The sequence below is a fragment of the Oncorhynchus kisutch genome, unplaced genomic scaffold, assembly GCF_002021735.2.
Source record: "Oncorhynchus kisutch isolate 150728-3 unplaced genomic scaffold, Okis_V2 scaffold3945, whole genome shotgun sequence".
Classification (NCBI taxonomy): Eukaryota; Metazoa; Chordata; class Actinopteri; order Salmoniformes; family Salmonidae; genus Oncorhynchus; species Oncorhynchus kisutch.
The window spans coordinates 144760-162195 of record NW_022265890.1 but is presented as its reverse complement, the minus strand read 5'-3'; positions in this window follow the sequence as shown (position 1 = coordinate 162195).

The window sequence follows — 17436 nt, the reverse complement described above, 5'->3', positions numbered from 1 at the left end:
GCCTTTCTAGGGAGTTTTTCCTAGCCAACGTGCTTCAACACCTGCATTGCTTGCTGTTTGGGGTTTTAGGCTGGGTTTCTATACAGCACTTTGAGATATCAGTTGATGTACGAAGGGCTATATAAATACATTTGATTTGATTTGAGGTCAATATTGGGTTAGTTACACAAATATTAAGTGTTAGCATGCACTTTTGTAGCTAGCTGGATAACCCAATAACTAGTTGTCAAGGCCTAGGTAGCTATAGGCCTAAACTATGGAAAGCACGATGATGATAACTATTGTAGGGTAATGTTGTGTCTAAATTGTCATACATTATTCTCTACCACAGATTTCCACAAGGTCTCAGTCTCCAGGATGGGAAATGCTTACTAGAAAGAAACATACGACAACAGAGACAGTTGTTGATTTCCATTGTTATTTGTAATGTTAAAAAGGGGAGAAAAAGACAATCCTGTTTTTCTAAATTAGCTACAGTGCATTCGGAAAGTATTCAGACCCTTGACTTTTTCCACATTTTGTTACATTACAGCCTTATTCTAAAATTGATTGATTGATTGAAGTTAAAATGTCCTCTGCAATCTACACACAATACCCCATAATGCCAAAGCGAAAACAGGTTTTTATATATTTTTTTCAAAATATATCTTTAAAAAAACAACCTTATTAACATAAGTATTCCGACCCTTCGCTGTGAGACTCGAAATTGAGCTCTGGTGCATCCTATTTCCATTGATCATCCTTGAGACGTTTCTACAACTTGATTGGAGTCCACCTGTGGTAAATTCAATTGATTGGACATGATTTGGAAAGGCACACTCCTGTCTATGTAAGATCCCACAGTTGACAGTGCATGTCAGAGCAAAAACCAAGCCATGAGGTCGAAGGAATTGTCCGTAGAGCTCCGAGACCGGATTGTATCGAGGCACAGATCTGGGGAAGTGTACCAAAAAATATCTGCAGCATTGAAGGTCCCCAAGAACACAGTGGCCTCCATCATTCTTAAATGGAAGAAGTTTGGAACCACCAAGACGCTTGCTCGAGCTGGCCGCCCGGCCAAACTGAGCAATCGGGGGAGAAGGGCCTTGGTCAGGGAGGTGACCAAGAACCTCATAGTCACTCTGACAGAGCTCTAGAGTTCCTCTGTGGAGATGGGAGAACCTTCCAGAATGACAACCATCTCTGCAGCACTCCAACAATCAGGCTTTTATGGTAGATTAGCAAAAATACATTTATAAAAAATGTCAAAACCTGTTTATTATTGTCATTATGGTGTATTGTGTGTAGATCGATGAAGAATAAAAAATAAAAAAATAATACATTTTTGAATAAGGATGTAATGTAATGTGGAAAAAGTCAAGGGGTCTGAATACATTCCTGATGTCATTTGTCACCCAGTACAGCCAGGAGAGGACTGGGCACTGCTCGGATCCTGGTTCCCCCTAGGTTTCTTCCTAGGTTCCTTCCTTCTAGGGAGTTTTTCATCGCCACTGGGCGTCTGCATTGCTTTTCTCTGTGGGGTTTTAGTCATGGCAAAAAAAAGCTTTACTCCTGTAATCCTGTTGTTTCTCACTGTGAGGAAAGGGAGTGTTATAGAATGTTAGCCTCTCTTTACTTTACTGATCAGTATTCACCTTGTCAGTTTTGGTGTGTTTTGTTAGATTCTACTGTAAAGATATTGATATGACCTTGGATTTGCCCTGAGGGTTGAATATCCTCTGTGAGGCTTCTCACAGTGGATTCTGATGGTTAACTGGGTGGTGCTGCTTCCCTCTGCAGTTTTCTGTGGGAATGAGTTTGTAGACACAACATTTATCAAATAGAGATGGTGTGATCAGTTTTCTGTGGGAATGAGCTGGTAGACACAACATGTATCAAATAGAGATGGTGTGATGATCAGTTTTCACCATTAGTTTGGGTGGATTATTTTTGTTTATTAAATAGTATTTTAAAACTAGACTAGTTATTCATTATAAATATGTTTGGATAACTTAATTGAAGCTTTGCTTAATGTATCTTCCAATGAAAAGTAAAGATTGTACATTCATTTGTACTGGACAAAACCTTCTCTTTTGTGTAACGAATTACAAAAAAAACATACTTTAAGTGACATATTTAGTGCTTTTCTGAAGCTTAGCAAGACAGGAAGTTTAAATGAGCATCACAAAGCTAAATCTGACCTATTCTCTTTATTGATCTACTGAATCATCATAGTTTTGGGGTGTTAACTTTACAGTAAATATAATGCTTTTGTTTAATTCATGAAATGCCAACAAATATATCTGTATTTATCTACACAACACATGTCATGACACCTCTACACACTGGGACAAGCCAAGTTGCTAGTCACCAATATTCTCTAAATCAATGATGACTGTTTAACAGTCTTATGGCCTGGAGATAGAACCGGCTTCATTCTCTCAGTCCCAGCTTTGATGCACCTGTACCGTCCCCAACTGCTAGGGGCGGCAGGTAGCCTAGTGGTCAGAGTGAGCTGACAAGTTAACTATCTGTTGTTAACCCACTGTTCCCCGGGCGCCGAAGATGTGGATGTCGATAATGGCAGCCCCTCGCACCTCTCTGATTCAGAGGGATTTGGTTAAATGCTGATGACACATTTCAGTTGAAGCCGTTCAGTTGTACAACTGACTAGATATCCCCCTTTCCAAGATGGTAGCAGGGTGAACAGGCCGTGTCTCTGGTGGCTGAGGTTCTTGATGATCTTCTTGGCCTTCCACAGAGATTATCTACAATGAATATGTTATGGGTTAAAAACTTAGACACTAAAACAGACACCCCCTTAGTTAAAAAAAAACACGGCTTATTTGTCGAGAAAATCGATCTCACTTTTATATTCTACACGGTTTAATAGTAGTTAGTCCATCAGTCCAATAATGTCGCTGTTGCACTGTGGTAGTGGGGGGTGGGGGGGAACAGGAAGTTCCGGGTTGGTGCCCACCATTCTACAGAATAAAGAAAACGCCAGAACTGTGCTGACCGTTTCTATTTATTATTACAGGTATGTAATAGAACGTTTAAACGGACTAATATCGAAATAACGTTTGGGAAAGGTTTTGTGTCAAACCGAGTGAGTGAAGAACGTGAGAAAAACACATTTACAAGCACACGGCGTGGTGTCCAACCACACGTTTTCAATTGTGAGGCTTTCATTGTTCGTATATAACTCAGTGGGTTTCGGGGATGTTCAGTACTAAAACGTTTGGGAAAGTTGCAGATAGAAATGCTCTGAATAGAACTGACATGATTCCTTAGAATCAGAGGCATCTTTGTTCTACATAATACATTTATATCTGATCGTGGCCAACGTCTCCGTCCTCTCCGCTTGTCCCTACGTATGTGAAGATAGCCACAAAAACGATTAGGCACAAGTGGAATTTGCGGTTCAACCTCAAAGTAAAAGTACCTAATTGAAAGTGAGGCAAACGGATAGAAAATAGTGGAATCATTCCATATTTGGGCTAGATAATGATAACATGTTTGGAATGTTAATTTAAAATGAATTACAATCATTGATTAAATTGAAAATAAAGAGAAAACAACGTTTGAAATCCCACTGTGGATGTTATAGACCACATAATTGCATTGGGGACATTTTTATATGAACTTATGAAGCGGGTTGGATTGTGCATCCGTGAAACAGGTGACACCCACAGAATACAATTACCAAGAGTTAACACAAATATTAGCGTCTTAGCTCCTATTGCAGGACTTTGTCTGAATACTCACCTTCCCAGTCAGTCTATTACAGGGGTTCTCCAGTACTATTTGAGAAGGTCCGGTCACACAAGTTTCCTAGGTGGCAAAGGTCCAGATGGATATTGTCATTTATTGCTGTAGTAACAAACTCCCAACTTGCAACCCCAAAATTTTCACAACCCTCTTGTTGGCAGGTTTAAATGTAATATCACACAATTCTACACATTTTGCGATGGGGCAAAAATGTTCTGTTGTTCTGTTGTTGCAGTTTTAAAGCTAATTTCCTACAGTTCTACACGTTTCCATGTCTTATGTGTTTATATGATACCAGGGGTCGAAACCCAACCCCAAAAATATTATGTATATTTTTTGGAACTCGTGAATTGTATTGACCCGCTCTGGATCCGGACCCCTTCCCTTTTCCACATTTGGTTACTTACTTGGTTACCCTTATACTAAAATTTATCAAATGAAATGTTTTTCCTCATTAATCTACACACAATACCCCATAATGCCAAAGCAAAATCGGGTTTTTAGAATTTTTGGCAAATTTACAAAAAAATTCAAAACCGAAATGCTTTATTTCCATAAGTATTCAGACCCTTTGCTATGAGACTCAGAATTGAGCTCAGGTGCATCCTGTTTCCATTGATCATCCTTGATGTTTCTACAACTTGATTGTTGTCCACCTGTAGTAAATTCAATTGATCGGACATGATTTGGGAAGGCACACACCTGTCTATATAAGGTCCCACATTTGACAGTGCATGTCAGAACAAAACCCAAGCCATGAGGTCAAAGGAATTGTCCGTAGAGCTCTGAGACAGGGTTGACTCTTCCTAGAGCTGGCCGCCCGGCCAAACTGGGCAATAGGGGGAGTAGGTCCTTGGGCAGGGTGGTGACCAAGAACCCAAGGGTCACTCTGACAGAACTCCAGACTTCCTCTGTGGAAATGGGAGAACTTTCCAGAAGGACAACCATCTATGCAGCACTCCACCAGTCAGTCCTTTATTGTAGAGTGGCCAGACGGAAGCAACACCTTAGTAAAGGCACATGACAGCCCGGTTGGAGTGCCAAAAGGCAAGGACTCTGACCATAACAAACAAGATTCTCTGGTCTGATGAAACCAAGATGAATCTATTTTGGCTGAATGCCAAGTGTCACATCTGGAGGAAACCAGGCACCATCCCTACAGTGAATCGTGGTGGTGGCAGCGTCATGATGTGTGGATGTTTTTTAGCGGCAGGGACTAAGAGACACGTCAGGATCGAGGGAAAGATGAATGGAGCAGGGATATCCTTGATGAAAACCTGCTAAGGACCTCAGACTGGGGTGAAGGTTCACCTTCCAACAGGACAACGACCCTAAGTACACAGCCAAGACAATGCAGGAGTGGCTTTGGGACAACTCTCTGAATGCCCTTGAGTGGCCCAGCCAGAGTCCGGACTTGATCCAGATTGAACATCTCTGGAGAGACCTGAAAATGGCTGTGCAGCGACGCTCCCCATCCAACCTGACAGAGCTTGATAGGATCTGCAAAGAAGAATGAAAGAAACTCCCCAAAAAACAGGTGTGCCAAGCTTATAATGTCATACCCAAAAAGACTTGAGGCTGTAATCGCTGCCAAAGGTGCTTCAACAAAGTACTGAGTAAATGGGTCTGAATACTTATGTAAATATGATATTTCTGTTTTAAATTTTTAATACATTTGCAAAAAATTCTTAAAACCTGTTTTCACTTTGTCATTATGGGGTGTATTGTCTGTAGATTGATGAGGGGGGAAACTATTTAATACATTTTAGAATAAGGCTGAAACGTAACAAAATGTGTAAAATGTCGAGTTCTGAATATTATCTGAATGCACTGTTTAGGAAATCTAGTTTATCATACACTAAGTTCATTTACGTAGTGAACCCTTTATAGTGTGAACTTTGTGTCTAATGTAAAGATGAATTGAATGGTTTGTTGTCAGCTCTTAGCTACCTGATCTAATATAGTTTGAGAATAAAGATTGTGTCAGAACTTTCAAGACTCATTTTTGTGTACTTTTGTCTTTATTACTACAGGCCGACTCAGATTAAGTCTGAGGCCGGTAACATCAACAGTGAGGACAAACCCAGCCTGCCTCTCTCCTTCCACACGGAGTCCAAACCTACAGTCACTAGGTCCTGATTGTGACAGTGGAGCCCAGTTTGCACTGCAGGATCCAGAGATGGCATCAGTGAAGCTGGAAGACTGCAGTCAAACACTGGAGCTGAATGTCAACATTAAAGATGAAGAAGAGGAGGAGAAGATTGGGAAATCTGTTTCTCATGGTAAGAACAGGTTCTAACTATATCTTCAGAAGTTTGAGTAATAGACCTCCATAAGTTATGACCCAGTCTATTGATAGGTTGAATTCTGTAATTCTGACAACATATCCCTGAATAACTGGGGCTATCTTGAGTGATCAGAGAGTAGACTAAAGAAGTGAAGTAGACACACTGTCAGCGTTTTAAAGTTCTATGAAATGAGTCTGTGTAGTTACTAACCCTTGTGATAGTGAGTGGAGGATGATATGAAATGAGTCTGTGTAGTTTCTAACCCTTGTGATAGTGAGTGGAGGATGATATGAAATGAGTCTGTGTAGTTACTAACCCTTTTTGCGACTGCACTTGAAGAAACTTTCAAAGTTCTTGACATCTTCCGGATTGACTGACCGTGCATTTAGGTAATGATGGACTGTCGTTTCTCTTTGCTTATTTGAGCAGTTATTGTCATAATATGGATTTGGTCATTTACCAAATAGGGCTATCTTCTGTATACTACCCCTACCATGTCACAACACAACTGATTGGCTCAAACGCATTAAGAAGATAAGAAATTACACAAATGAACTTTTAACAAGGCACACCTGTTCATTGAAATACATTCCAGGTGACTACCTCATGAAGCTGGTTGAGAGAATGCCAAGAGTGTGTAGCGCTGTCATCAAGGCAAAGGGTGTCAACTTTGAAGAATCTCAAATATAAAATTATCTTTGATTTGTTTAACACTTTTTTGGTTACTACATGATTCCATATGTGTTATTTCATAGTTTTGATGTCTTCACTGTTATTCTACAATGTAGAAAATAGTAAAAATAAAGAAAACCCTTGAATGAGTAGGTGTGTCCAAACTTTTGACTGGTACTGAATATATAAAAAATGTATGGCACACGAGACATCTGTCTGATTCACGCCTGTCTGGGTGGACTAGTCCATTTGCCTGTCTGGGTGGACTAGTCCATTTGCCTGTCTGGGTGGACTAGTCCATTTGCCTGTCTGGGTGGACTAGTCCATTTGCCTGTCTGGGTGGACTAGTCCATTTGCCTGTCTGGGTGGACTAGTCCATTGTGGAGGGGATGGCACATCACTATCACCAGTAGTACATTTAGCCTACCGTAAATTCCCATCATTTTTAATCTACAATGTTTGTTTGGTTACGGTAATGCATTCAATATATTATTATTACAGTCTTACCATTGTCATTGTAGGAGTGGGCATGTTGTTTGTAGAGCATATACAACCTAGGCTATGCTTGTGAGAACGGTTTTGGTGTATTTCCTTCCATTTACGAGTTTACAATTTATTACTTGTCTTTTGGTTAGAGTGCTCCTGTCAATGTTGAGTAAGGACACACACCTGATTACGCCTATAGGCTAGCCTGCCTGATTACACATAGAAGTAGGCCTATAGGCTAGCTGGCCTGATTACACATGGAAGTAGAGATATAGGCTAGCTGGCCTGATTACACATAGAAGTAGGCCTAGAGGCTAGCTGGCCTGATTACACATAGAAGTAGGCCTATAGGCTAGCTGGCCTGATTACACATGGAAGTAGAGATATAGGCTAGCTGGCCTGATTACACATAGAAGTAGGCCTATAGGCTAGCTGGCCTGATTACACATGGAAGTAGAGATATAGGCTAGCTGGCCTGATTACACATAGAAGTAGGCCTAGAGGCTAGCTGGCCTGATTACACATAGAAGTAGGCCTAGAGGCTAGCTGGCCTGATTACACATAGAAGTAGGCCTAGAGGCTAGCTTGCCTGATTACACATGGAAGTAGAGATATAGGCTAGCTGGCCTGATTACACATTGAAGTAGGACTATAGGCTACCTGATCTGATTACACATAGAAGTAGGCCTAGAGGCTAGCTGGCCTCTATGCAAATGTAGGCCTATAAATGTGCCCATTTGGGGATCTGATACTATTTCTGATTGTCTTAACTCATCGTCACTATGGAGTTTCTCAAACAAAAAATGTCTTCACCTCAAATAGCAAGTAAACAAAGTATGTTTCTATATCCATTGAATGACAATAGTTCCTCAATGTAGCCTATTTGAAAAATGTTTCCATCTCTCTCCCTTTTGATAACCACTCAGCATGAAAGGGGAAAAAATGTAATGCTCTGATCCAGTGGAAACGTCATAAAATAGGCCTACCAGAATACTTCTTATCCCTTGCACAAAATAGCCTACAGCTCTGTCTGTCTGGAGCTCACTGGCATGAGAAACACTAAGGGTCCAGAATATTTTATACAATGTTGCAAGTTTGCTAGACAGGCCATGTGCAGCCAGTTTGATTTATAGGAAATCTATTTTCATCAGGGTGTGTTCTACCTGCAGGTTGCAATGTTTTTATTTGTTGGCTTTATGTAGACTATTTTTACATATTGGCAATGGAAGTTACTTTTAGATTCATTTTAATTTAGATATAATTTTGATATAATTTTGATATAATTTTGATATAATTTTGATTAACCACATGACATTGATTTGAGATATAAAGACTTTATTATAAATGATATGAAAATCATAACGCAGCAGCGGGAGGAGGAGAGTCGAGAACAGATTGATTTTATTCTGGTTACGCTATATTGATCTCTGGATCCCTCGTGAGTATTTTGTGTGTCTTCAATTTTTAAGTTGCATTTTTTAAGTTGCTTAAAGCATCAGACAAGCTCAATACCCTCCATATAGTTGATTTTATTTCAGCACATATATATGGAAACATAAAATACACGTTTTTAAAATTAAAGCATTTGGTTGAAAGAAAACAAGGCTCTCAGTCGAACGGGTATCATTTGTCGGCACAGCCCTAATAGCTTTATTCCCTGTATTGTACAGCCTACTGATATGAAGTCATATGTATAACACACCAACTGACCGGTTCTTCTGATGTTGTTCACACAGGAGACCATGTTGAGATATTCTCTACATCCGGAGAGCAACAGCAGGAAGATCATGGAGCTAAGAGGTCTCACCACTGCCCACATTGTGAGGAGATTTTCCCAATTCTATCAAAACTAGAAATACACCTAAAACTACACACAGGAGATAATCTGTATTCCTGCACTGACTGTGGGAAGAGTTTCACAACATCACAGGCTCTAACAGTTCATCTGCGAGTCCACACTGGAGAAAAACCTTACTCCTGTTCTGACTGTGGGGAGAGTTTCTCTCAACAGAGCAGCTTAAAAACACACCAACGTATACACACAGGAGAAAAGCCTTACTCATGCTCTGACTGTGGGAAGAGTTTCTCCGTATCAAGCAACTTAAAAACACACCTAAAAATACACACCGGGGAGAAGCCTTACTTTTGCTCTGACTGTGGGGCGAGTTTCTCTCAACAGAGCCACTTACAAACCCACCAACATATACATACAGGAGAGAAGCATTACTTCTGCTCTGACTGCGGAAAATTCTTCACAACATCAGCTGAGTTAAGAGTTCATCAAAGAACACACACAGGAGAGAAGCCTTACTGCTGCTCTGACTGTGGGAAGAGTTTCTCTCAACAGGTCCACTTAAAATGTCACCAGCGAATACACACAGGAGAGAAGCCTTACTCCTGCTCTGACTGTGGAAAGAGTTTCACCCGATTGGATATATTAAAATGTCACCAGCGAATACATACAGGAGATAAGCCTTACTCCTGCTCTGACTGTGGGAAGAGTTTCTCCCAACAGGGCAACTTAAAAATACACCAACGTATACATAAAGGAGAGAAGCCTTATTCCTGTTCTGACTGTGTAAAATGCTTCACAACATCAACTGAGCTAAAATCTCATCAGAGAACACACACAGGAGAGAAGCCTTACTACTGCTCTGACTGTGGGAAGAGTTTTTCCCGATTGGCTACCTTAAAAACACATCAATGTATACATAAAGGAGAAAAGCCTCATCACTTCCCTCAGACCAGCTAAGATTAAAGTCACTCTATCAATTAATTCTCATCTCATAAAATAAGTGGTAACAGTGAATTGGATCAAATGAAGAAAGCTTAGAACACGTTTCTCACTGTGAGAGAACTGTGCAGAGGAAAGGGAGCGTTCTAGAATGATGACATTGGAAATCATCTTCCTCCATCTTTTTTTTAAACTTCAAAACATAGAAATGCGCCATTTTCACATGTGTTAATGTTGGGGTGTTGCTGGGGATGATGAAAAGGGCATTTTAAAATGTCCCTTTTAAGGCAAAAACAATAGGATGGTGGTTGGTGGGGTGGATGGATGAGTCAGCATATAACATGAAAGTCTAGCAACCCAACGGTTGAGTGTTCAAATTTCATCACTGACAACTTTAGCATTTTAGCTAATAAGCAACTTTGCAACTACACTACATGACCAAAAGGACACTACCATTCAAAAGTTTGGGGTCACTTAGAAATGGCCTTGTTTTTGAAAGAAAATCTTTTTTTTGTCCATTTTAAAATAACATAAAATTGATAAGAAATACAGTGTAGACATTGTTCATGTTGTAAATTACTAATGTAGCTGGAAACAGCTGATTTTTTTAAAATGGAATATCTACATAGGTGTACAGAGGCCCATCATCAGCAGCCATCACTCCTTGTGTTCCAATGGCACGTTGTTAGCTAATCCAAGTTTATCATTTAAAAAGGCTAATTGAACAATAGAAAACCCTTTTGCAATTATGTTAGCGCAGCTGAAAACAGTTGTGCTGATTAAAGAAGCAATAAAACTAGACTAGTTGAGTATCGGGGGCATCAGCATTTGTGGGTTCGATTACAGGCTCAAAATGTCTAGAAACAAATAACTTTCTTCTGAAACTCGTCAGTCTATTCTTGTTCTGAGAAATGAAGGCTATTCCATGGGAGAAATTGCCAAGAAACTGAAAATCTCGTACAATGTTGTGTACTACTCCCTTCACAGATCAGAGCAATCTGGCCCTAACCAGAATATCAAGAGGAGTGGGAGGCCCCGGTGCACAACTGAGCAAGATGTACATTAATGTCTAGTTTGAGAAAGTCCTCAACTGGTAGCTTCATTAAATAGTACCCGCAAAACAACGTCAACAGTGAAGAGGCGACTCCGGGATGCTGGCCTTCTAGGCAGTCTCAGACTGGCCAATAAAAATAAAATATTAAGATGGGCAAAAGAACACAGACACTGGACAGAGGAACTCTGCCTAGATGGCCAGCATCCCGGAGTCGCCTCCTCACTGTTGAATTTGAGACTGCACTGTATTTCTGATCAATTTTATGTTATTTTAATGGGGGAAAAAATGGCTTTTCTTAAAAAAAACAAGGACATTTCTTATTGGCCTCGAACTTTTGAACGGTAGTGTATGTGGGCACCTGCTCGTCAAACATCTCATTTCAAAATCATGGGCATTAATATGGACTTGGTCCCCCTTTTGCTGCAATAACGGCCTCCACTCTTCTGGGAAGGCTTTACACTAGATGTTGGAACATTGCTGTGGGGACTTTTTCCATTTAGCCATAAGAGCATTAGTGAGTTCGGGCACTGATGTTGGGCGATTAGGTCTGGCTTGTGGCTCGCAGTCAACGTTTCAATTAATCCCAAAGGTGTTCGATGGGGTTAAGGTCAGGGCTCTGTACAGGCCAGTCAAGTTCTTCCACACTGATCTCGACAAACCATTTGTGTATGGACGTCTATTTGTGCTCGGGGGCATTGTCACGCTGAAACAGGAAAGGGCCTTCCCCAAACTGTTGCCGCAAAGTTGGCAGCACAGAATCATCGATAATGTCATTGTATGCTGTAGCGTTAAGATTTCCCTTCACTGGAACTAAGGGGACTAGTCCGAACCATGAAAAACCATTTGTTTTAGACCATTAGTTGTCCTCCACCAAACTTTACAGTTGGCACTATGCATTGGGGCAGGTAGCGTTCTCCTGGCATCCACCAAACCCAGATTAGTCCGTCGGACTGCTAGATGATGAAGCGTGATTCATCACTCCAGAGAACATGTTTCTACTGCATCAGTCCAATGACGGTGAGCTTTACACCACTCCAGCCAACGCTTGGCATTGCACATGGTGATCTTAGGCATGTGTGCTGCTGCTCGGCCATGGAAACCCATTTTATGAAGCTCCCGACGAACAGTTCTTGTTGACGTTGCTTCCAGCAGCAGTTTGGAACTTGATTGTGAGTGTTGCAACCGAGAACAGACCATTTTTACATGCTTCAGCACTCAGCGGTCCTGTGTTTTGAGCTTGTGTGGCTTACCACTTCACGGCTGAGCCGTTGCTCATAGACATTTCCATTTCACAATGACAGCACTTACAGTTGAACAGGGCAGCTCAAGCAGGGCAGAAATGTTATGAACTGACGGTGCCACATTGAAAGTCACGAAGCTCTTCATTAAGGCCATTCTACTGTGTAATACTCCTGTCAGCAAAGGGTGTGGCTGAAATAGACAAATCCACTATTTTGAAGGGGTGTCCTCATACTTTTGTATATATTGTCTGCTTAACATGTTAGCCTAGCATGCAACTACTTACCATGTTAATGTGAGCAACAACTAATTGGAATACGTAAAATATCATACGTATAGCAAATTCGTAACATATTGTACGAAATCTAATTCGTAACATACTATACATCCTACAAATCGTATTACAGTTATAGGTCAATGTAACATAACATACGGTAAAATACTAAATAGTGTGCAATGTTCTTTTTTCTTCTTTTTTTTTACATATAGTACATTTTGCTCTGACACCAAGTTGTCCCTCTGCAGTTCTCTGTGGAAATGAGCTAGTAGACACATGTATCAGCTAGAGATGGTGTCAGTTCTTTTTTTTACTACACAACAACTTTTGTTTAATGATACACAGGCTATGAAACGACTACGTGTTTATTAAATTGTCTTTTAAAACTCAATAGATTCATTATTTTAGTCATTGATTCAGGTATTTGGATAACTGTAATGAAGTTAATTGATCTGCTAATGATAAAATAAACTTTCTACATGAATTTGTGCTGGTCAACCTTTGTTTTCTGGGTTATCTATACAGAAAATACAATGTTTTTGTTTAATTCATGGAATTCAAAGTAATTTACATGTCTATTATCTACTCAAAACATGTCACTACACCTTTACACATCACCATGGGGACAAGCCAATTTGCTAGCCACCAGTAATTGCTACAATGCACACAAATAGATGTTTTGCAGTATAAAGGACTTACATATGTTTCTTATTAAATAACAGTTAAATAAAATGGGGAAAAGTATTGTCATTTTAAAGTGTTTTATATGGTACCAAAGTCCAGGATTACCACCACAAATCAATAATGATCCAGTTACTATTGGGGGAATGGAACCAGAGAGGAAGATTGTGTTACCTTTCTCTTAATTATCGTAAGAGTAGGGGTCTTAACCCCGGAGTCCTGGCTAAATTCTCATTCTGACCATCATGGCCCTCTAATCATCCCCAGCTTCCAGGCTCATTCATCCCCCCTCTCCCCTGTAACTCTTCCCCAGGTTGTTGCTGTAAATGAGAACGTGTTCTCAGTCAACTTCCCTGGTAAAATAAAAAATGTAATTACTTAAACATTAACGTGCACTGTTCAAAATATATCTACAGTCAACGCTGTGTCTAGCACTAGCCCCCAAAATAAAGTGTCCGATCTGGGTTAACTTGGTTGAGTTTACGAAAACAAATATAATACAAGTGACATCCCAGATGAGGAATAAGAAACATTCAAAGCACATGTAATGTTTGGCTAAATACAATGTAATGTCTAGTTCTTACACAGGATTTAGCTAGTTAAAGTGAAGTATATCTTTAGGAGTAATTCATGTGTACCTGTACATTACCCACCCTGACAACCTGGCCCTCAATTTAAAGCCCGTGGAAGTGACATCCAAGTGGGAGAACAAATACACTAGTACAATACAGAGTATATTTAATATCTGCACAAGTACAATGTAATTACTAGGTGTTACACAGGATTTGGCCGGTGATAATGAAGTCTATCTTGAAGGGTACTTACTTGTAATTACAGTGAACCAATAGCCAGTGGTGGAAAAAGTAGCTGTCATACTTGAGTAAAAGTAAAGACACCTTAATAGAAAGTCACCCAGTAAAATGCTCCTTGAGTAAAAGTCTAAAAGTATTTGGTTTTAAATATACTTAAGTTGCAAAAGTCAATGCATTAATAATTTCAGATCCTTATATTAAGCAAACCAGATGGCACAATTTAAAAAATATATTATGATGGCCAATGGGCACACTCCAACATTCAGACATAATTTACAAACAAAGCATTTATGTTTAGTAAGTCCACCAGCTCAGAGGATGTAGGGATGACATGGGTTGTTCTCTTGGTAACTGTGTGAATTGGACCATTTTCCTGTCCTGCTAAGCATTCCAACTGTAATGAGTACTTTTGGGTGTCATGGAAAATGTATTGAGTAAAAAGTACATGATTGTCTTTAGAACAGGAGTCGAGAAGGTCAGTGTGCAAAATCTGGACCTGATAGATTGCCGCGAAAGAAAAAGAGTGTCATAGACCAGATAAAAACGTCAAGACAGAAGAGAGAAAGGTACGTTTTCCATGCAATTTGTTTCGTTTCCTTTTGGGAATACATGAATAGTGCTGGACGATTTAGCATAGGACGTTAGATAACTAGCTAGCTAGCAACGGAAGGCTAGCTAGCTAATGGAAGAACCATAACTGTAGCATGCTAACGTTAGCTGGCGTTAATGTTAGGCTTACCAACTAGGCTAGCTAGCTAACAAGTTACCATAGCACATTGTACGGAATAGATTTACCATATAGTATGTTGAATTTTGTTTGGATTAGCTAGCACGCTAGATAGTTTTCTAACCTTTACTAACGACTGTAGCTAAATTACCTAACATAAAGCTGGCAAATAGCTATGTTATGGTCGCTACTCGCTAGCTAGCTGGGCTCACTTTTGTGTGAAGCTAGCCACAATAACGATTATCCACAACAGTATAATTTATGGGTCGCCTTCATAATAAAAGTCCCCCATTGGAAACAACAGTGTGTAGTCTATCTTGGGTTAGTTATACAAATCTTTCGTGTTAGCATGCAATTTTATAGCTAGCTGGATAACACAATAACTAGTTAGCAAGGCCTAGGTAGCTACAGGCTTAAACTATGGAAAGCATGATGATGATAACTACTTCATCGCTGAAATGTGGCTCCCACATGGACAGGCTTCTTATCAAACTTCCAGTGTACCTCAGAGACAGTTTCATTGAACATTGTTTGAACAAGGGCATCCTGAGAGAGGGCTCGAGAAGAACCTATGCTCTCAGAGACCTGGCAGCTTGGTTGGAGGATAAGTTAGGCCACACCCATGTCTCCTTTGTCATGGCCAGGTCCAGGGTCGCCCCCAAAAGCAGTTGTCAATGCCTAGGCTGGAACTCAGTGCTGCCCTTTCCGGAACCCAATTGGCCTCTACCTTGCGAGCCGAGCTCACCTTGCCAATCCAAAGGGTCATCTACTGGAGGGATTCAACCACTGTATTGACCTGGCTCAAGTCGGAGTCCTGCAGGTATAAGGTGTTCGTCGGAACTCGCATTGCGGAAATCCAAGACCTAACAGAAGTCCAGGACTGGAGGTATGTTGATAGTATAAACAATCCTGCTGATGACGTTACTCGCGGTAAACCCTTAAGGAACTGGCTCAACCCCATCGCTGAAGCTTGGGACCACCATTCTTGTCCCAACCAGAGAACGAGTGGCCGACAGCTCCCAGGCGTGCGGCCCCTCCACAACCAACTGAAGCTCATGAGTTAAGGAAGTCCGCCCAATGCTACAGCATCTCTACAGAACCAACAACAGCTCTCCCTGACCTAGCATAATCCCAAACACTGCCGGATCTGATCGCCGCCACAAACCAGACCTCAGATGGGGTGGCTTCTATTCCCACCTCCCTCGCGGCAGAGACACTACTCCTCCAGCATGCACAAGCAGTTAGCTTCCCTGAGGAGTTAAAAGCTCTGAAAGCCGGTAGGGAAGTTGCTAAGGAGAGCCGTCTTCTCTCTCTCGCCCCAGAATATGATGAAATCCTTGGAGTGATCAGAGTCGGGGGGAGGCTGCGCCAAGCAGAAGTTTTGGACCCCGATGCTATCCACCCAATTATCCTTGACTCCAGACACCCCTCTTACCAGGCTCCTCATTAAGAGTTATGATGAGAGGCTTCTCCACCCAGGGCCAGAGAGGGTCTATGGGGAGATGAAGTGGAAGTACTGGATAATTGGAGGACGAGGAGTCATTCATAAGCACCAATACGCCTGCGTAGAATATCAGAGATGGCGGGCCGGAGCCACGGTGCCCAAAATGGCAGATTTACCCCCTGCTCGCTTGCGCCTCCTTAAACCACCCTTCTGGTCAACAGGAGTAGACTGCTTTGGCCCCTTGATGATCAAGCTAGGACGCCGTGTGGAAAAGCGCTGGGGCATTCTATTCAAGTGTTTGAGGTGTCCAGGTGTCCACCTGGACCTACTGGAGAGTTTGGATACTGAAGCCTTCCTCATGGCCCTACGGCGGTTTATCTCCCGACGGGGGAAACCCTACGAGATCCTGGCTGACAGAGGTACGAACTTCAAGGCACAAGAAGCCGGGTTGGAGGAAGCCTTCCAAGCCATGGAACCCAGCCTCCAGGATCAGCTGATGGACCAACAAATCTCATTCAAATGTAACCCTCCAGGAGCTCCTCATTTTGGAGGAACATGGGAGCAAGAGATCAAATCTGAAAAAGACAGCCTTACGAGTCGTATTAGGGGACCAAACTGTCCCCTAGTACGTCCTGATAGAGGTGGAAGGGACACTGAACTCCAAACCCTTGGGATATCTCTCTGCAGACATCGCTGACCCCGATCCGGTTACACCGAATATGCCCTTGATGGACACCGAGATGCGTCACTTCCTCAAGCCATGTATGCTGATACCAACCTTGTTGGCAGACGCCGGTGGCGACACAGCCAGATCTTAGCTGGTGGACCCTCAGCTGCCTCGAGCCTCCTGGCCGGTAGGCCATATCACTAAGACCATGCCTGGAACCGATTAGTCGTTTTAGATCAGTGGAGATCCAGGTGAAGAACCGGACATATATCCGGCCAGTTGCCCGACTAATTCCTCTCCCTGAGATGACAGAGGACGGGGAGCAATGAGCCTTTTTTGAGGAGTGTGGAATTTAACACATTTCCAGGGTGGCTGTAGAAAAGGCCCATGGAGTTGGTGGAATAATCCTTTAATTCATTGCCACTTACTCAGCTGGGCCAGGGGCGCTTTAATTAGGTCAGGTGGAAATGTCAGACAGATCTCAACTCCATAAAAGGAGGATATTGCCATTGCCTGAGCTCACTGCTTTCTCTTCCTTAACTCTGTCTGATCCAGAAGTTCTGTGCGTCCATGAATCCACAAATTCCTGCCTCAGTCTCATCCAT